This window comes from Cryptomeria japonica, chromosome 10, assembly GCF_030272615.1.
Source record: "Cryptomeria japonica chromosome 10, Sugi_1.0, whole genome shotgun sequence".
Lineage (NCBI taxonomy): Eukaryota > Viridiplantae > Streptophyta > Pinopsida > Cupressales > Cupressaceae > Cryptomeria > Cryptomeria japonica.
This window is the reverse complement of record NC_081414.1, coordinates 64,512,165-64,534,041: the sequence shown is the minus strand read 5'-3', so window position 1 is coordinate 64,534,041 and position 21,877 is coordinate 64,512,165. Positions and strand designations below refer to the sequence as shown.

General features: G+C 37.9%; 1 pseudogene; it reads left to right on the top strand.

Annotated features, from left to right (window-relative positions):
- LOC131859529 (lanC-like protein GCL1) overlaps nt 1-16,979 on the top strand; it is a 29,231-nt pseudogene extending 12,252 nt beyond the window's left edge.
- The last annotated feature ends 4,898 nt before the right edge of the window (nt 16,980-21,877 follow it).

Below are 21,877 nucleotides of genomic sequence, written 5' to 3'. Positions count from 1 at the left end.
AGCATTATCAAGGATGACCTCCTTCAGTCCAGCATCATCAGGGACAACCTCCTCTAGTCCAGCATCATCAAGGACAGCCAATTCGCTAGCCACCTCAAGAACCTTCACTTTGCCAAACTAAGGAACCACAAGATAACAATGAAGGGCGTTGCCAGCATTTCAAAGAAAGGTACACCATCCATCCAGCACATCAAAGACAAAGGAGGTCAAAGCAAGGGTCCGTTGAAGAAGCAGATAGTTTCAGAAGAGTTAATTAAAGTTAGCTTCTCAGCATCATCAAATTGAACGTCAACCAAGTTGCAAGTGTCAGACAAGGTGGCGTCCCAGTCATCATTCCTCCAGTTGGGTTGGTCCACCTCAGCGTGTCCAGATTCAATGTACCCGACTCATAAAAAATGACACAAACTTCGATGTACCTACCCCAGTTATCCATTGGTCGAATATTCCAGAGAAGACATGTGTCCAAATAATGCAATTATTTCATTGGTCAGAATTGAGTTTGTTGTAACAAACCCTAATTAGGGTTTTCATTGTAAAATCTTGACCATTGATCTCAAGTTGATCTGAGCCATTGAATTGTATTGAGGGCGCTATATAAGCCCTGACTCCTCATTTGTAAAGGCTAATAATAGTGAGTCAATAGTTGATAGTGGGTGAATAGTTAGCTAATAGTGAATAGTCAGTTGATAGAATAGAAATTAGAGTAAAGTAGGAAGAGAGGGCAAGAAATTGTTGCCTTGATTGTAAATGAACCCCTTTTTATTGAAGATATGGTGAAAAATGTCGTTTCTTTACAATACGAATGGTCTCTTGTTGAATCTTCATTGTAGATGGTAAATAATTAGATTGAATGAAGAAAATTGTTGAATGCACCCGTGCGGAATCCGTCTAGTCCATACCACTAGCCCCTTACTGATTGTAAGTGCGCCCTGCGTGGTCAACTGGCATAAAGTGAGCTTAATTTTAAGTCGTTACACATCTATTGTTCATGCATTATCTTGAATGGTGATCAGTGTCTGATGGCGTACGATTTGAACGTATTGGAAGCATCCCTTAGAAGATCGCACTGAGTTGGTGTCGGATTGTTCAAGCCTGATGGTGAGACCCATCCCAGTAGGACTCCAACTAGTCGTTCATCCATTTTCTCGCATTCTAGGTAGTAGAGTAGACTTCCTGAACCCTGCATCTTTTGCCATTTCTTTATCTTCCAGTTAGTAAATAGGACTTGTGATTCCAGCAAATCAGACGTTCAGGTCATCGAGTGTAAGTCCCCTTGTGATTCCAGCAAAATCACATCATACTACGAAGAGCTTATCCACGAGTAGAGATCCTACATAACATAACCTTGAAGTTTCTCCGATTGATCCTTTTGCGATATCTTTAGCATTTGGGAGCTTTATTCAAGAGAGGATAAGGTACCTGTTGATGTGTTTTTGGTACACGACCAAACACAGAATAAAATACCCAGAGGTATCTTATCCTCTCTTGAATAAAGTCTCCGAATGCTGAAGATGTTGCGAAAAGGATCAATCGGGATGACTTCAAGGTTCTTTGTTGTGGGATCTCTACGTGTGGATAAGCACCAGTGGTCATTGTATATGTTGTTTCTTCAAGGGGCCTTACGTACTTTCAGAGAAAGCTTGTCCACGTTACTTTCTTTCCAAATGCAGGAACAAGATTTTCCTAACACTAACAGATTTTCAAAAAATGTCAAAAGGTAAGGGTTTCAAGGAAGAGATACTTAAACTATTCCTAAGAATGACTCAATGAAGACTAGACTTGATGAGATTCTACCAATTTCAGTTTCGCCAAGAAATTACAACTTTACTGGAATTGATGCGATCTTCTAAGGGGATTCAACAGTTTTTCAAATCATCAAGGATATAGATACTATCATAGAGATACATATCAATACTTCCAAGAATGATTGAATTCTTAATCAATCTCAAGGTTTCCAATTGACCACACAAGGCGTCCTTACAATCAGTAAGAAGCTAGTGGTTTGGAATATGAATCTTATCAAAGATCAAGCACAACACTTCGTCTTTCAAACTTAAAATCTAAATGCTATTTCAACTAAGAGTGATTCAAGAAGATAAACAATCATGAAGATAACCACGAGTATTACAATAAAACACCATAACTTCAATATTTTATTGATCTCATAGCCAAATGGACAACAATTGTTCAAAATTCTTTCTTCACTACTCAATCTTGCTACAACAATAACTTTCTAACTTTCTTCTCTTTAAGCTCTCTCTCTTCTCTAACTTTTCTCTCTAACTTTTTAAAATGAAATGAGTGAGGGTATTTATAGCATCCTCAAATACAATGAATGGCCCAGATCAAAAGAAGATCAACGGCTGAGATTTTGACACCTAAACCCTAATTAGGGTTTGTTACAAAAAAGTCCCCATTTAGATAAACATCACTAATCCATAGCCAATAAAGAATTGGCACAAAAACTGAGGAGACATAGACCAATAGGAATTAAACTGCCACATCATCCTATAACAACTTTTCATCTAGAATGTTGTTCCCTTTCCTATGCTCTTTCTTAGCATATTCAATGAATCTGGACACAATTCCCTCAATCTCAGCAATGGGAATCTTAGGAAGATTCTTCATTCGTTCTTTCCAAGTGAAGGACTTGATCAAAAGCAGTGAGAAGAGTTGTCTCCCATCTAGGTTCAAGTTCTTTGGTCTTCTCAATCAGGAACATAGTAGTGTACATTTGATCTCGTTGCATATCTGTGATGATGTTCTCCTCTTTGCAAAAGATGACCTTGATTCTATCCTCCAACTCTTGGATGTCCACATTTGTCTCGATCTCGATCCGCCTGTCAAGAATGGTACACAACACCTCAAACACTTTATCTTGAATTGGATGAATGATACCTTCAACTCGACTGCATTTGGTGTTGATGTCTTCAAAAAGGACCTCTTTCATCTGGAGCAGAGCTGACCACTGTAGGAGGTTATGGGTTCCTCCCTCCATTATCTTTTCTTGTGCTAGAATCCGTCTTGGTGTTTGTCTTATCACTTGTAAGACAAGAATGATAACATCTCTAGTGCGAGTGAATGCAGCTACAATTATCATTAGATTATGGATAATCTCAAGGACTTGGATAACTCGATGAACTGTCTTCATCATTCTTGTTGCAAATTCAATGGCTACCGTGTGGGATTTATCAATCCAAGAACTCATAAGTTGAACCAAACTCTTCACCCTTTCTGCCTCACCTACTGATTCAAGAGGGAGTGCTTGTAAAGGAGATACTGCTGGATCCTGACGTCTCAAGGGCTGATTAAGGTGACTAAAATAGTTCCTCCAAGCACTAACCTCCCTTTCAAGCTTCTTATTCTTTTCCATTTCTTCTTTAAGTTTGTCTTTAAGTGCTTCAAATGAATCAGTTGCTTCTTCCATCGCTTGCTCAGAGGTAAGTGGACCAAGCTCAAATGTTTCTAAGTCATACTCATCTGCAAGAATCTCATCCTCATATTTGTCCACCACTGGTGTAGCTACCTGCACTTTCCTGGATCCTGTCTCATCTCTAATTACCTTAGATATCTTTGTGGCCTTCTTCTTCTCCATTACCTCATGGGAATTTCCTATAAGGCTTTCCAAGTCAAACACATTGTCTTCCTTTTCAACCACAACTACCCTTGTCAGTCTCTCTTTCAACCAATCAGGAATGGCAGATCTTGTTTCCCTCACTTGTATTTCTTTAGGTAGTGGCCTATCTTCCCGGAAAGGAGATGTTTCTTCATCATCATTCTTTTCTTCGTGTTGCTCATTAGCATCAACTTGGGGAGATTGACTTGATGAATGCTGAGGTGTCTGTCCTTTTTCTTGTTTATCATTCGGTACCATGGATTTCATAGACTCATCAACTTCATATACTATCTGCCTTTGATCTTCCCATTGACTCGCCTCCTTTTCATGCCTAGAAGATGTGCTTGGTGGGTGATCAGGGTTTGTTTTCTGCTTCTTCTTGGAAGGTTCTTTCTTCTCAGGTCCTTCTTTCCTCTTTGAGCCTTTGAAATGAGAAGTATTCTCACTCACAATTGCCTCTCCTTCTTCTGGTCTTGCCTCCAAAGTAAATGTCATTGATACATTCTGCTCCTTCAACTTTTGATGTTGTACATCCACCCATCTGCGAGTGCAGGATAAAACGGGAGCCATCAAAGCTCTCAAGTCTAGAACCTCGGGCTCATTCCAATCTATCTTCACTTCTTTGTCCTCTTTCTCATAGGACGATTGGAGGTATCTACCATTATCCTGGGCTTGATCGGCTACTCTATAAACTTTGCATTTCCTGATGAGATCTAAGGGTAGCTTGGAATGCATCTTTCTTTTAACCTCTAAATCACCTGGGAGATTCATCCAAAAGTCCTCCACCTAAAACTCATGCTTGTACTTCCTACCGACTGTCTCCTCCATATAACCATGAGGATCAAAATTCTCTCGCGAGGCAAAGAATGTGAATGAGTATAAAGATAATTCCTTCTCTGCATCTTCCGTGGCTTGAGTATTAGGACACACCTCAACTGAATTCCCTAGTATGATGGGCACGGGAATTCCATTTCCATGCTTGTGTCTGGATGCCTTCGCATAAGCTGCCAACTGTCTAGTCACCTCAAGTAGCACTATCCTGTCTGTTGGATATCTTGGCAACATGTAGGGAGGTGAAGGACACCCATGAACTCTGATGTATGTGAACTTTTGAAACTGGATAAACCATGCGCCATACTTCTTCACAAGCTCCTATGCATCCAGAGATAGTCGATAGTGAATTCCTCCTTGCAATATCCTGGTAATGTTCATCGTGAAGGTGTCATTGACTAACTTGTAGTCACTTCTAGGCGGATGATGCAGATGAACATAAGAATCACAAACTCTTATCTCTTCGGGTCCTCTCCCAATCACTCCTCTGTGAGGTAGCCCTGCATATTCGAAACTCCTGATCAAGGCATATACAACATATGAGCTCATGTGGAATGATTTGGTGGGTCTTAGCCTTCTCAACTGCACGTCCAGACAATTGCTAATGATTCTGGCCCAATGAAGCATTCCTTTTCCTTGAACTATCACTTGTATGAAGAAGAACATCCACTTTTCGAAGAAGAAGGCTTGAGAAGCACCCATAACTTGATTGAGCAAAGTTATCAAGTCTCTGTATTCCTCCTGGAAGTCAATCCTATGTGGTGTATTGGGAATCTTGTTCAGGTGAGGCCGACTTTTGAGCAACCAATTCTTATTGATGAAGTTCAAACAAGACTCAGGATCATCTTCATAGATCGACCTTGCTCCTTCTAAGCTTTTGTAAATCATGTCTTTATGGTCCGGAAGATGAAGAGCTTCGCTTATAGCTTCCTCTGAAAGGTAGGCTAAGATGTTCCCGTCTTTGGTTACGATCGTCCTTGATTGTGAGTCATAGTGGCGGGCACTTGATCATCAACTCATGACACTTGACTGCGGGAGGGAAACTTGCCGCCTTGATGATGCCACTCTCGATTATCCTCCTTGCAATAGGTGATGGCTTGCCAATATAGGGGACCTCTCGAAACTTCTTCACATTGAAGTTTCCTAAGTTGGTGTCTCCGACATTATTCCACTTGGACACGATCTTGGTCTCCAATTCGTCGCTCCTCTGATCCTCCTTGATGAGAGCCTGCCGACTAGTAGATCCTCTAGCTTTGGAGGTCGTCATTTGATGCCTACACAAAAATTTAAAATTAGTCTTTAAGCATCATACCTTAAAGCATAGCATTTAAGAACTTCCAAGGGAATAATTCAAAACATTAATTTGAAAAGGACATGATTCCTCAAATTAATTATGAATGAAAATTGGATTTTCAAGACTTAAACTTTTAAAAAATGCTATGAAAATCAAAACAAGTCTTGAATAAGAGCTTCAAATAATTTGATTCTTCATACCTTCTCCTTTGAAAGCCTAACTATGAACCTTGAAAAATGAAGAACGAAGATCAGACTTTGCTAGATAAGGATTGAATTGTTGGCCTTCTTGGATGAATTATGTCTTGATTAACCTTCAAAAGAACGTCACCTTCACTAGCCTCCAACACTTAGCAAATTCTGGAAATTTAGCCTCCAACTTGGTAAGAAATTCGCCTCCAATCTGCTAGATTTCGCTCCTCCAATCTGCTCCTCTAAATTCGCATAAGAACAATGAATGAATGATTTGCGTTTTGAAACAATACTCCTCTCTTATATAGGGCGCTCACCCTAATTGACTATAAGGCCGACCTAGTTTTTTAGCAACAAAACAAATAAAATTCCCTTTAGGAAGAGGCCGACTTGCTTGTAAAAGCAAGTAAATGTATTTTGAGCGCTCACCTATATTTTTTTAAATTTTAAAATTGATTTTAAGGCTTCCAAGGTGGATTTTACATTTATATTAAGGCTTTAAAAATTAATTAATTCAATTGTAATGGCCTTAATTCATGCGCATTTGATCTAACCTCCCCAAATGTCTTAATTTTAGTAAATTTGGCGAAAATTTGGGAATATGGAGGTTTGATTGAGGCTTAGTGAAGCTTCCTTTTTCTTTAGGCTTTGAAATATTTAAAGTGATAAGGTCAAGATTCACTTCAAGACTTGTTTGAACCCTTTATCCATGCTTGTTCCCTTGATGGAATTGAAATCTTCTCAACCTATATTTGCAAATTTCCATGTCTTTGTCTTTACAACCTTGCAATTTGCCCTAAACTTAATCAAGCAAGGTTGAATGATAGGTTTTTTGATAATTTCGCCCTGGACCCTTTGGAAGGGTCAGGGGTGATTTTTCCAATTAAGACTTGAATACTTTATTCCCTTCACTCCAAAATCTCCCGGAAGGCGAGTTCATGTTTTCTTTGACCTAATCAAAGTCTTGCATTTCAAATTTTATCATTTTTCATGAGGAAATTAGGTGAAAATGTGAAATTCGCCTTGGACCCTCTGGAAGGGTCAGGAGTGATTTTTGCTTATTAGGTCAAAATTCACCTTAATTTGATCGTTGACCTCCTCCAAGGCAATCTCCAGGGTTTATTTCTCTCCATCACAAGGTTAGCTCATCAAAACTTTGAAGGAAATATTGCATTTTCAAGAATTTCGCCCTGGACCCTTTGGAAGGGTCAGGAGCGAAATTCTCGTATTGGCTTACTCCTTCATCATTTTGTCTTGAATCTACCCCTCAAGGCTAGGCAATGGTCTTCTTCATTCACTCCATCCAAGCTTGGTTTGTTCCTGCAAGGTAAAATAGGGGTTTTTGAGATTTTCGCCCTGGACCCTCTGGAATGGTCAGGAGCGAAAATCCTTCTTTGGCCTAGAATCATCATCTTTTGGAACAAACATCCACTCGAAGGTGGTCTCAAGGGCAATTTCTAGCTTGTTTAGCCTTGTCTTAGCACAAACTTGAAAGGAATGCACTGGTTTTGGATTTTTCGCTCTGGACCCTTTGGAAGGGTTAGGAGTGATTTTTAGGTTTTAGGGCAATTCCTTCATCCTTTCACCTTCGAATCATTCCCAAGGCATGGAACATCACGCCTCACTCCCATCCAAGTCATGAATAGCAAAATCTTGTCTTAAATTTGCAAGAAAAAGAGAGAATTTGGAAATTTCGCTCTGGACCCTTTGGAAGGGTTCAGGAGCGAATTTCCCTCTTGGATTCAAAATTTTCATCCTTAGCAATCCAATTCCACTTCAAGGCAATTCAAAAGTCTTCTCAAACCCATGTCTAAGCTTGGTCTAGTCCAATCTTTGGAAGAAAAGATAGGCTTTAGGATTTTTGCTCTAGACCCTCTGGAAGGGTCAGGAGCGAAAATCATGTTCTAGGCTTGATTGCTTCTTCTTGACAATTTCAATTAGCTTCAAAATGCAAAACACTCTTCCTCACACCCATTCAAGCCATAAAAACTAAAAAGTTGCTTTGACCTTGCAAGGAAATAGGTGCTTTTAGGAATTTTGCTCTGGACCCTTTGGAAGGGTCAGGAGTGAAATTCACCATTTGGCTCAATTCCTTCACATTTTGATAATTTCTTGCAACCTCAATTCACTCCGAGGGGTAATTCTTTCCATGCTTGACCTTATCCCATACTTGGCTTAGCAAAATTTGATAGCAAAAGGTGATTTTGAGGAAATTCGCTCTGGACCCTCTGGAAGGGTTAGGAGCGATTTTTGCAATCTTGACCAAAAATCTTCATTTTTTCACCTTAAAAATTCTTTGCTTAGTGGGATTTCATCTTTTATTGCCCTAGGAACAAGGTTTTCATGTCCAAGAAAGGTTAAAAATGGGTTTACAAGGAATTTCGCTCTGGACCCTTTGGAAGGGTCAGGAGCGAAATTGCCTTTCTTGGCTAAAATCTCCATCCCTCAATGCTATCAAACACTTTTCAAAGCAAGATCATGTCCATTCCTCTTTTCAACATGCTTTGGGCATCACAATTTGGTCAAGTAAGGAAGGAAATCAGGTCTAGGAGGATTTTCGCTTTGGACCCTTTGAAAGGGTCAGGAGCGAAAATCATGATTTGGGCTTGATTCTTCCTTTTTCCAACTCAAAATCACCTCAAGAGGTAACTAAACAACATCCTTCACCCAATGGATAAGGTCTTAAGCCAAAAAAAGGTTAAAAGAATAGGCTTGCAAGGAATTTCGCTCTGGATCCTTTGGAAGGGTCAAGAGCGAAATTCACCTTCTTGGCTAAAATCCTTCATTTTCATCACTTCTAAACATGCCCAAGGGTTCCAACATGCTCATTCTTCCTTTCATCATGCCTTTGACACTTCAATTCAACCAAACCAAGCAAGAAATGCCTCCTATAGAGATTTTCGCACTGGACCCTTTGGAAGGGTCAGGAGCGAATTCCTCAATTTAGGCTCAATTCAATCATCATTTCAAGTTGATTTCACTCAAGAAAAAGACACTACTCCTCTTTCATCTATGCCAAGCTTGACTAGATTTTTGCAAGAAAAATAGGTGATTGAGGAATTTTCGCCCTGGACCCTTTGGAAGGGTCAGGAGCGAATTTCCCTCTTTTGGGCAAAATCCTTCATTTCTTCAATTTGAAACTTCTTCAGGAGGCAAAAACAAGCTATTCTTCTTCCATTCATGTCAAAAACTTGACCTTCTTCATTGCAAAATAAGAACCTTTTGGGAATTTCGCCCTGGACCCTCTGGAAGGGTCAGGAACGAAATTTCCCATTTTGTCCAAAGTTCTCCATTTTTTCATGCTTCCAAATTTCAAGGATGTCCAATCTTTCTCCCAAGATACCCTGCACATCACAATTTAGCCAAAGTTAGTGAGAAATAAACTCAAATAAAATTTTCGCTCTGGACCCTCTGGAAGGGTCAGGAGCGAAATCTCCATTCCAGGCCAAATTGCTCAATTTTCATGTTTCAAACCACCTCATAAGGCAAAGCTAGGTCATTTTCTGAGCTAGGAACAAGATTGCAAGTCTATCCAAGGCAAGAAATAGTGTTTAGGATGAAATTCGCTCTGGACCCTTTGAAAGGGTCAGGAGAGAAAATCCTCTTTCAGGCATCATCTTACTCTTCAAATTCAATCAAATCCTTCTCCAGGCAAGAACACATCAATTCTCCTCCAAACGTGCCCTAGAAAGCATCACTTAGTAAAAAATGAGGAGAAAAAGAGGTTCACAATGATTTTCGCCTTGGACCCTCTGGAAGGGTCAGGGGCAAAATTTCCCTCTCAACTTGATTTTGGACGTTTTGAACTCCAATTTTCTTTGAAAGGAAAACACAAATTTTCCTTCACGTATTTCCATCGAGATCCTGCCTTTAATTACCGACTCTGCTCAACTGACTCAGACAGGGAAACAAGCAGGACTCTGACAAGAAAACCCTCAATCTAGACCTATCCTGACCTGAGACCTATTCTCCCTGCTCCTTGATCTAATAAACTTGACTCTCTTGAAAGGTATGCTTCATTTTGGCAATCTTGAGGCTTCAGGCAGATGACTAACAACCTCCTAAACCAGACTAGACTTAGCTTGAAAGAAACCCTAAAACGAGCTTCCAAGGTTTAGCCCTAATCTAGCCAGCCCAGGCAGACCACTCACTCACTCAAAACCTTAAAAGCAGAGAGAAAAACGAGCAAAGAGAAAGCAAAACCTAAGGCAAAAAGAGGGGGTCCCCATTCTAATGGGGCAATGTGTGAAATGGTCACAACAATACCTTTAGGTATTTTATTCTGTGTTTGGTCGTGTACAAAGGACACATCAACAGGTAAGTAGGGATGTTACATTTGAAGAAGATATTGCTTTTAAGAAATCAAAAGGTTCTTGTGTTATCGATGAAGCTAATGACAATCAAGATATGAATGTTGATACTAACCCTGAGATTCAAAGGGAGCCTGTTGAACCTCCTTCTAAAGAAGAACATAATGATCCACCAGAGCCCATGAATCCCACTGATATTCCTAGTGACATTGTCGTTACCAAAAAGAGGCCTCTTTGGGTAAGAAACACCATTCAAGAAGCCGGAGATTTGCAGCTCCCAGTGGCACCTTCTGTGAAACTAAGAGACCTCAAGTATTCTCCAACTACGTTGCATTAATGTGCAATCTCATTGAAACTGAACCTTGCAATGTTGAAGAAGCCTTGAATCATCATGCCTGGAAGCTTGCCATGGATGAAGAGTACCAGTCAATCATCAAGAATGATGTTTGGGATATTGTGTCCAGACCCAAAGGTAAATCTGTTGTTTCCTCTAAATGGTTATTTAAAATTAAACATAATGCTGATGTAGTATTGAAAAATCTAAGGCTAGATTTGTAGCTTGTGGTTTTTCTCAAAAGGAAGGCATAGACTATGAAGAAACATTTGCTCTTGTTGCTAGATATACTTCTATTAGAACAATAATAGCTATTGCTGCTGCTAGAGGTTGGAAGCTACATCAGATGGATGTTAAGACTGCCTTCCTTAATGGTGTCATTGAGGAAGAGGTCTATATTGAACAACCTGAGGGTTATGAGATTCAAGATAGATTAACTCATGTGTGCAGGTTGAAGAAAGCTTTGTATGGCCTTAAACAGGCTCCTCGTGCTTGGTATGAAAGAATTGATAAATACTTGTTAAGTCTAGGTTTTTGTAAAAATGATGCTGACTCTAACATCTACTTTAAGTTATCTAATGATGAAATGCTAATTCTAGTTCTGTATGTGGATGATTTATTTCTTACTGGTAAAGATGAACTCATCATTAGATGCAAGAAAGAACTAGCTTCAGAATTTGAAATGAAAGACTTAGGTCTAATGCATTATTTTCTAGGTCTAGAAGTATGACAAAGATCTAACGAAATTTTTCTAAGTCAAGGAAAGTATACTATTGGCATTTTGAAAAGATTTAGAATGATGGATTGTAAATCTATGTCTACTCCTATGGAATCTAACTTAAAGAAGTTAAGTGTTTCTACAGCTAACTCTGGTTTTGCAGATCCATCAGAGTACCGGTAGTTGATTGGATCACTGATGTATCTAGTTAACACTAGACCAGACATATGTTTTGCTGTGAATGCTCTTAGCCAGTTTATGAGCATGCCTGAACATGTTCATCTTGTTGCAGCCAAGCACATCCTAAGATACTTGCGAGGCATAGTTGGTTTTGGGCTGAAATATCCACTTAACACTTCAATAACCTTGGAAGGTTATTCAGATGCAGACTGGGCTGGAAGCGTGAAAGACAGGAAAAGCACCTCCGGTATTTGTTTCAGCTTGGGATCCGCAATGATCTCTTGGGCTTGCAGAAAACAATCCTCAGTGGCATTGAGTACTGTTGAGGCTGAGTATATCGCAGCAAGTGTAGCTTCTAGAGAAGCAGTGTGGCTTCGTAAGCTTCTTGTTGAGTTGTTTGGTCAGCCTTGGGATCCCACAATTATTCATTGTGATAATCAAAGCTGCATCAAAATGTCTATCAATCCAGTGTTTCATGATAGGTCAAAACATGTGGAAACTTATTACCACTTCATTCGAGATTATGGTGCAAAGAGGCGCTATTTAGCTGAAGTATGTCAGCACTGATGAGCGGGTTGCAGATATTCTTACCAAGCCTCTGTCCAAAGTGAAGTTTGTGTACTTCAAGGACAAACTTGGTGTTGTAGAAAATGAAACCCTAATTGAGAGGGAGTCTCAATCTCAGTAATACATTGTGTTGTATCTAACCACCCTCTGCGGGCAATGTAAGGTGGTATTGTAATCTTTTCAGGGAGAAGTGTAATTATTAACCATCCTTTGCGGGCAATGTAAGATGGTATTGTAATCTTCTTAGGGAGAAGTGTAATTGTTAAACCATCCTCTGCGGGCAATGTAAGATGGTATTGTAATCTTCTCAGGGAGAAGTGTAATTGTTGACCATCCTCTGCGGGCAATGTAAGATGGTAGAAAAGATCCTCTCCACCGCCTGCAGGCAATGTAAGGTGGATCTAGTCTATGCTTGTGTGTGAGCTGAAAGATTATATTATGTAATTCCATTCTTTGCTTGTGTGCAAGATGGAAGATTATAGTTATGTTTCTCCTCCCTAATTAAGAGGGAATGTTGATATTAATTAGGGAATGACGGATTCCAATTGCCTTGGGCAACATTGGAATCCACCCAAAAGGGGCTGGCCCCTTTCCTTAAACGTGCAGGGTAGAGCCCTATACCTCGCGCAACCTTAAAACCTCACCTCACAACTTAACACTCAACGTGTTGATAAATAGGGCCGACCCTATTCATAAGGCATTTAAGGAAAATATAATTAAAGTTAAATAAAAGGAAAGCTGACTTAGCTAAGAGGTTCGCTCCTCATATAAGTAAAGGTAAGAACTCATTGTTATTCACTCAATTCAATCAGCTCCTTCATTCATGCGAAACCTACATGCTGGCCTAAATGCGAACTTCAGACATCTGCACTTACAGCAACTTTCATCTGCCATTAGGAGGTGCGAAATCCATCTTGAGGAGTCAGCGAACTCAGTGAATGCACAGCGAACTACTTGAAGGTCTGCAATCTAGGTTATACACAACGGATTCCTTGAAGGTCTGCAATCTAGGTTAAGGGAACAACAACATCCATCTCTCATATGACAGCAAGTGAAGTTGAAGGCAGCCACCTCAATCTGTCATACCTCTTGTGATAGCAACATCTGAACCTACAAATACATGAGATAAGTGTTGTAATGATTGCATAACTATAATCCATAATCAGATCTGAGGATCTTTTCTGGCTGGGTTTTTCTTCCTAGGAGGTTTTCCTAGGGTAACTATGTCTTGCTCTCAATTTGTTCATTTCTATGTTGTCATTAATTCCAATTTCTTTCAGTTAATCAAATTAATTAGAAACTAAATATAAATTCTAAATCTGAAAGTGTTAAAATTAACAATTATCATCCCGTCTTGTTTGTACATGGGTGTTCTCTACACCTAATCCAATTAGGCCAAAAAGTTTGGTTTCTGTTATTATTATCTTGTTTGTTTCCCCATAGGTTCTCTCTATACTCAAACCAATTAAGCCAATTGATTTTGGCTCTTGCTATCACTATATCGTTTAAGTCAATTTTCTTTTGTCTCTTGTTATTACTATCTTGTGCTGCTACATAGGTGTTATACCCAATCCAGTTAAACCAATTTTCTTTTGACCCTTGTCATCACCAATCAGTATTATCATGTTGCTTGAAACCAATAGTTTGTACTTCTCACAATAAGGCATATTGGGAAACTGTCTAATTTCACTTTTCTTTTCCTTGATTGTACCAATGCTAGAGGAACAGACTTGTAGAATTAACTGGATAAAGACTCAATGGCTGTGGACAATGGCTACAAGGAAGCAATTCTGTTACCAATATTAGATCTAATACTTTCATTTAGTATAAGAGTTTAACAATAGATTTCAAATACAAATTAATGAATGGAATTGTTGTGGAAAGTAGAATTGTTAATAGTATGGATTTTCTACAGTCTATGATATCAATATGCACATATTTTTGGATTTGATTATGTAATTTAATAAATTAAACTTTCGGATCATACTGCTCATCATTAGCATTCTTTTTTTTTCTCTAGCTCAATCTCATCCATGATGATGGATCGTGGAGTCTTATCCGAAATGTTATATTAATAAATGTTACACAGTCGGATCATACTGTTCATCATTAGCATTCTTTTTCTTTTCTCTATCTCAATCTCATCCTGATGATGGATCATGGAGTCTTATCCGAAATGTTATATTAATAAATGCTACACAGTCAAATCCAGAGGATCATACATTTCATCATTGGCATTTCTTCTCTAGCTCAATCTCATCCCGGTGATGGATCATGATGGAGTCTTATCCAAAATGTTATGTTAATAAATGCTACACAATCAAATCCAAAAATCTATGCAGGTTAAATGGGATTATTGTTTGTATTTGAAAACTTTGCCTAAAGTGAAACCAGGTGCTATCTTTATTTGAGAAAACAAAATTGAAAAACCCTTTTTTTTTTTTTGGTGTTTCGTTTGTATTCATTTTTGGGTGATACAAGTTGAGTTTGTGAGAACCTCTAAAATATCAGTGCCTTGATAAAAGCATTTCCTTGTGTGAGGACTTTTTTCTCTTTCCTAGATTTGTTTAAACTCTGATGATTATGGCTTATCCTTATGCAGCTGATGATTTCCACTTCAATTAGTATGGTAACTTGTAATTTTTATTTTCCTCTTTAGGTGGTGCAAGCAACATGGACACAGGAGGACTTCAGCTGCAGAGATCAAAACCATCTCTACTTGGTTATCGGGAACTGCTTTTCTCTGTTTCAAATCATACCAGCTGACCGGTAACATGGAGGATCTAGCATTATGCAGCGAACTAATTGATGCTTGTGCTGCAGTGGCAAGGAATTTAAGACAGTGAGTAATGATAACAGCTTACCTGAACTTTTGCTAGTCAAGGAAATTCTCTATAATGAGTTTTGATTTGTTGTATCTGTAAGTTTAATGTCTTTTTGAGGGTATTGATTTTGGAACTGTTATGTTGTAGACATGTGACTTTTCTGTGTGGCAAGGCTGGTGTCTTTGCTCTTGGAGCAGTTGTTGCAAAATAAAAGGGTGATAAGCAAAGAAGTGACTTCTTTTTCAACCTTTTCTGGGAGGTATAAGAAAATTTGGAAAACCTTAAAAATTGTGCCACTCCCCTGAAATTTCTTGGGATGTTGATACATTTTAAAACAATTGTTCCTTACAATACCCTGTTTTATTCAAACTATGAAGAACATACAACTTATTGGTTAATAATTGTATTAATTTGTCTAATGGATTTGTTATTTCAACAGGTAGCACAAGAGAGGGCGCTTGCAGTGGGTCCTGAGGAGGGAGGTCTTGGGATGCCATATGAATTGTTTTATGGGCGTGCAGGATTCCTGTGGTCTGCTCTGTTCATTAACAAGTATCTCGGTCCAGAAACAATCCCCTGGCGTGTACTGGTCAGTATTTTGTTCCACCAGTTTTTAAATGTGAGCTAATAAGAGGAAATTGTGTAGAGATGGTGAAGTACTTAAGTTTCACATGCCACTTAGGCCCTAATATCAGAAGTTTATTTATTTGATAACTCTGTGGCACTGTACACCTATCCTCATGTTATGTATTGGCAGCTATGATTGTTGTCATCTGACTTACTCTAAAAACAAACTAACTGGTTTCAGGGGCCAATTGTGGATGCTGTGATAGCTGGTGGGCGAGCAGGTTCATCTCAAACCCTTTGTCCACTGATGTACCAATGGCATGGGACGAGGTATTGGGGAGCTGCCCATGGACTTGCAGGAATAATGCATGTTCTTCTTCACTTTCCATTGAGTAGAGAAGATGCAGCGGATGTTAAGGGAACATTGCGCTACATGATTAGAAACCGTCGTATTCCATCTGGGAATTACCCATCTCATGAAGGCAATTCAAGAGACAAGTTTGTGCAATGGCGTCATGGTGCTCCCGGTGTTGCCATGGCTCTCTGCAAAGCAGCTCAGGTAAGCCTGGAAAATTTAGTTTGACAGTTTGGGACTTGGGTGTGTGATTATTTGAAATTTTAGTAAGCACTATTGTTTTGTGATGTCTCAAAGAGGTGGATATTGCTCTATGGTCATTCAATCTTAATAGGCTTTTATCATTGCCTTTATTAGGTATTTCCAGAGGACCCTGATTTCCATCAAGCTGCTATTGAGGCTGGTGAATTGGTATGGAAGAAGGGTTTAATCCGAAAGCTTGGACTCTGCCATGGCATTAGTGGAAATACTTGCACTTTACCGTTTGACAAAAGATAAACTGTATCTTCATCGAGCAAAAGCGTTTGCTGGCTTCCTATACAGTAATGGGAGGAGTCTCATTGAATCTGGTCAGATGAATGGTGGAGATCAACCATATTCTTTATTTGAAGGCCTAGGGGGCACTGCAAACTTATGGTTTGATATGGTGAAACCTGATGAAGCAAGGTTTCCTGGTTTTGAGCTGTAGAAACTTGAAACTATGCTTGTATATCTTACAAATGGGTATATGGCTATGCATTAGTTATATGGTCCTGTATATTTATCATCAAGATATTTAATTATACTTGGCCAGTTTTGGTGCAGCCACAATCACTTTTCTTCTTAGTAGCCTTTTTTTGAGTGCACTAAGATTTGTTGAGTTCCCATTTGTTGATTTCCCATACTGAAAATATGTCCATCTTGCTAGCAGATTTTCAGAATGGAGTAACGATATATTTTCAGAATGGAGTTTAACTTCATCGTTATTTTTAAGACGGAGAACTTTCTTTGAAGTTATGAGAATTACAACAGAAATCAGTAGTATTTTCTATTGAATCGGATCTACTATGTAAATTCCCAAGTATTTGGGTTTACCAGTACCTTCATCCTTATTTTCAAGATAGAGAGATTTCTTAGACAATAGAAATCAGTCACAGCTTCTATTGAATAAAATTTACTATATAATTTCCCAGTTATTGGGGTTTACCTTCATCTTTATTTTCAATACACAGAGCTTTCTTTAAGTTCTGAGAATTACAACAGAAATCAGTTATAGTTTTTATAGAAATCAGTCATAGCTTATATTGAATCAAATTTACTATGTGCAAGACACAGAGCTTTCTTGAAGTTCTGACAATTTCTATTAGTTGAGAGAATTGCAATAAAAATCAGTTACAGCTTTTATTGAATCAAATTTGCTATTTGCTAAGCTTTTCAAACCGTAAAGAACATGGAATAAGTGGAAAAATAACAATATTTTTGAACATTGTTTTATTTCAAAAATTGTTACCGACCTTTGTTCTTACTAAATTTTCTTTGCCTAAATGTTTCTCTACTCTATAGAAGTCCATAATCATTGGGCTTAGGGAGATACTAACCTGTGGCTTATCTTGAAAGATAAAATCGATTGTTGGGGGATTATGTTCTGGAGGGTTAAACTCATTTAAATTTGCTCTTTGTACATTTGTCCATGGGGAGTATTTAGCATGTTAAAGCTCCTTTAAATTGATTCTACCCTTTCAACCCAATATCTTTGTCCTCTGGTCTTTAGAAAATCTAAGATAAACCTTACCTTCAAACAATCTTAATTTTTTTCATTCAGTTTTCAATTGACAAGAATCATTGTTAGTTGAATTTGTAATAAGTATATGTGAATATTTTCAAGGAAGTTACTAATCTTGAGAGAAGGGTTATGCAAAAATTTTCGGATCTTTACAACAGTTACAAAAACTTTACAGAAATGAACATAAATAACCTGTCAATGATTTGTGTGGTGGAAAACTCTTCAGGAAGAAAAACTTCACTCTTAAATCAGAAATCAAGAATAAATTATATTATTATAATATGTTAACAAAATAATCTTTTCATAAGAATATCACCAATGACAACTCAATAGCTAAATACATCATAATGCATGTCATAATACAATACCCTCATAAAACAGGGTTGTCTTCTAGCAGGGTTGTCTTCTAGGACAAACAAAGCAGACAATATTTACTGTTACATCTGTGACCTAATAATAAACAGTCAAGATTTACAATGATAAATATACATTAAAATGTGGCTTTATCAGCTATCAAGCAATCTATATGCACTTTCGCAACATAAAGAATGCACCAACAAGAAAAAAGATTGCACCAACAGAAAAAAATACAAGCATGTGTCTAGCATTTAGAATACACTGGTAGAAAAAAAATAAAGCATTTATCTAGTATTCAGAATGCGTTTTATCTAGAATTTAAAATGCATAATAACTTTTTGTTTTGTGATCTAATAATAAATGGTCAAGATTTACAATGATAAATATATATAAAAAATGTAAATTTATCAGTTATCCAAACATCTAAATACACTTTCAAAAAATAAAAAATGTACTAAAACAAAATGTGTATGCAACATTTAGAATACACTAACAGAAAAAACACAAGCATGTATCGAGTGTTAAACATGCATTTTATCTAATATCTGATATTTAGAATGCATTTTATTTATTATTTAAAATGCATCAATAACCATTTGTTTTTTTTAATTGAGACACTGAATAGAGTATTTTTAAAATTGATGGTTGTGGATGGTCTTGTCCTCGCTCCAAACCAATCCTTGCATTAGATTGGGCTCTCAATGATAAGACAAGCCCATGTTATGTTATCCTTGCAACAAAAGCACCTCCGACATCACCACACAAAAAGTGTGGCACGACTGACTTGCAGGTGGTAAATCTTATCCCCAACTGGAAAGGCATCTACTTTGTACATATTTATGCTTTAAAAATGTTACTCATGTTTTATTTATTATTTGCTGATAGGCAATTCCCTGTGGGGTTGGACCCCCATCGAAATTGTCTCACGCCGCCAAAACACAAATTTCCCGTTGCTGTGCAACGCGTGGTTAGGGTTTACATTCCACCTGGGGTGTAGATTGGTGTGGTTGCCTGCATGCGGGCTGCGTTTTCATCCCGAGTCGTATTGCTAGCAACGACCGCTTGAATCATTTGGATATAGTTGCGGTAGGTTTCCCAATTCAGATCGATAGGCCAGGGGCGGGACATTTAGGGTTTATTTTGTAACCAATCTATTCTTCTCGGGCGAGCAACTATCTACCTCTGTCTTCTTTGGCATCCATCGAGTATTGCGTGTGTGCAACTTCATCTTTGGGTGGAAATTTTAGGGCATTATTTTGATGCATCAGACTCCATTGTTGCAGAACGACGTGCAGAGGACGAGATAAAGCACAAAATCCATATCAGACTCTTCCAAGTTTCTGCCTTAAAACACTTGTCGCTTTTGTTTTCTAACTCCATTTGGGATTGATCTCTGATTGATACGCTTATGACTCTTTCATGTATGTTTATTTAACCAATTCGTTGCTGCCAGATTTTTGTAACTCGATGCTCTTTCGCTCTTGTCAAGGCTTGCTGCCTTAAGAGCTTCTTCGTATAGGTTAAAAGCTTTGCCCAATTTGAGCCTCAATATACAAGACCCATAACAGCTATCGCTCACTTGAGAATATATCTCATTTCCTGCCTTTCGAAGGGCTTCGCACTTGTTGCTTTTCTTAGAACTCATTGTGCAATGTGGCAGCTGTAAGTGAGATTATATATTGTGTAGGTTTTCTCAGAACTCATTGTGCAATGTGGCAGCTGTAGTGCACAAAAACAATCATAAGTTAGTTAAGATAATAGAAATTTCAATAAGCGAAAACAAGGTTTTAGATCATGAGATTTATTTGCCTCATCCATCAAAGCTAGAAAAAGGGAAAAAAATAAATAAGACAGAAATGTGATTGATTAGAAAGTCTTAGGATTATAATGAATCTGGATGATGGTAGGTTGGCCCCTGTTTTTTCTATTAATTAGCACCAAAATTATGAGGTGTATTTTTAGAAATGTTGAGTTTGTTTTCGGGAACAATTTTGTGCATCTTGCTATGTGGATGGTACGGATTTGTGTTTGGGATCACCGAGTGTAACGCATGTTCTGATTGCCTTTTTATCATGTTTTGCTTTGGTCGCAGTTCAAATCTCCAACTTATTAAATCTCTTTGAAACAATTCAATTCAATTCAGTTAACAGGAGACCAGTTGGGGAGCACAAGTGCCATGCAATTCTAATCCTCTTTGTCAATTCTTTTCTTGCACTTCAATTTTTTCACAAATTTAATTCAAAAGATTGCCTGTAATCAAAAGATCCCCTGCATTCGTTCTTGGTACGCTACATGTACTATAGTGAGCCCTACTATTATTAAAGATTGACAGCAAATAATATTTGTTATAGATTATCCACAACCAACAACCGATCAATAAACCTAACAACTAATAAATAAACTTCTAAAAGATTATGTGCCCCCTACAATAATCTGGGGGGGGCGAAGGGCTTGATAGGGGGATTGAGGGCAATAAAATCTCTTTTATTCACTAGTTTCTGTTTCCCCCTAAATTCATACAAACACTTAATTGAATATGTTTTCCAAACGAAAGAAATAGTTGTATACCCATGCTTCAGATGCCAGTATAAGTAAACTAGGTTTTGTGCATAATAATTGGGTGTGCTGTAACGATTTTTTAATTCACCTTGGCCTTCTATGGTTACGCGTCTGGCTTTAAATATAGCTTTCCTTAGCTGTAACTTGTTTTGATTTATTTCTGCAAGGGTTTTGTACATATCCATTTTAGATTTATTTTTATTTGTGCTGTTGTTTCGGTTTGAGTGATCTTATGCACGCACTAAAATTGGTGTCTCGCTTGACAGGCTAGGTGAGCACTTAAGAAAATATGTTTATTCCTCTATTTTGCATATAAGAGTTAATTTTGACTACCTAGTAGAGTAGAAAATGGCCTTAGTTATTCCTCTATTTTGCATATAAGAGTTAATTTTGACTACCCAGTAGCATAGAAAATGGCCTTCGTAGCTTTACTTTTTATGATGGTACAACATACATGTGTTTGAGTTTCAAGGGCCATGCTTTTCTGGATTTGTCATCATTAAGTATTTTAGCAAATGCTACACTGAGACTTTCAAAGATATGCCTGCACGAGTAGATTGGTACCTGCAAAGGCGATGTTAACATCACTATTTCGATCGTAATAATTGAACACATTTTTTTTGATATTTACTTGTTCATATGAATCCAAACTTGAAATTCTCATTGTCAATGACATTTTGTTTGCTCACATTAGTATTTAATACATTCTTCTTTGCCTAGGCTAATGATTACTTAAAATAGATACTGATGATTCCCATGCCTTCAAGGCATAAATTGAAACTAATTCGCATATCATGCATGCTTAATAAACAAAAACACGTGTATATTAAAATGAAAAAGTTCTAGAAGTGGAATCTGCAAGGCATAGTCGTTTTGATGGAATTTGTCAGCAAGCCGATAAATTTAACAAATTTTGAGGAGGACATAGCGTCAATTAGCTGCATAGCTCTGCTTATAAAATGAAAATATGAATGTAAACTTTACTTCTGAAAAATTGTATGTCATGGTAAGAAGGGCATGGGCAATTTGCAACATCAAATTGATATCGCAAGACTTAGAGGGAGACACAAGTGTGTGCTATGCAAAACAATACTTTATCTGTTTAAATTATTTCCAGGCATACCATGCTTTTCCTAGAAAGGTAGCCGCATCTCTTTTAACTGGCTAAATGTTTATTTTTTCCTTTTGATTTTACCTTTTTCGTTTCCTCTTAGAGGAAAAAAATTTGAGCCAACTAAAATCAAATAACACAATGGCCATGTTCTATCTCCTATTATAAAATTTTATTCGCGATACAACAAAATAAATAGATCAAACACAATATGCAACAGGGTTATTCTCAGTAAACAGTAAATGTAGAAGCAAACCCATGAACAGGTGCCCATGTTTCACTTGTTAGATGCAGTTTTCT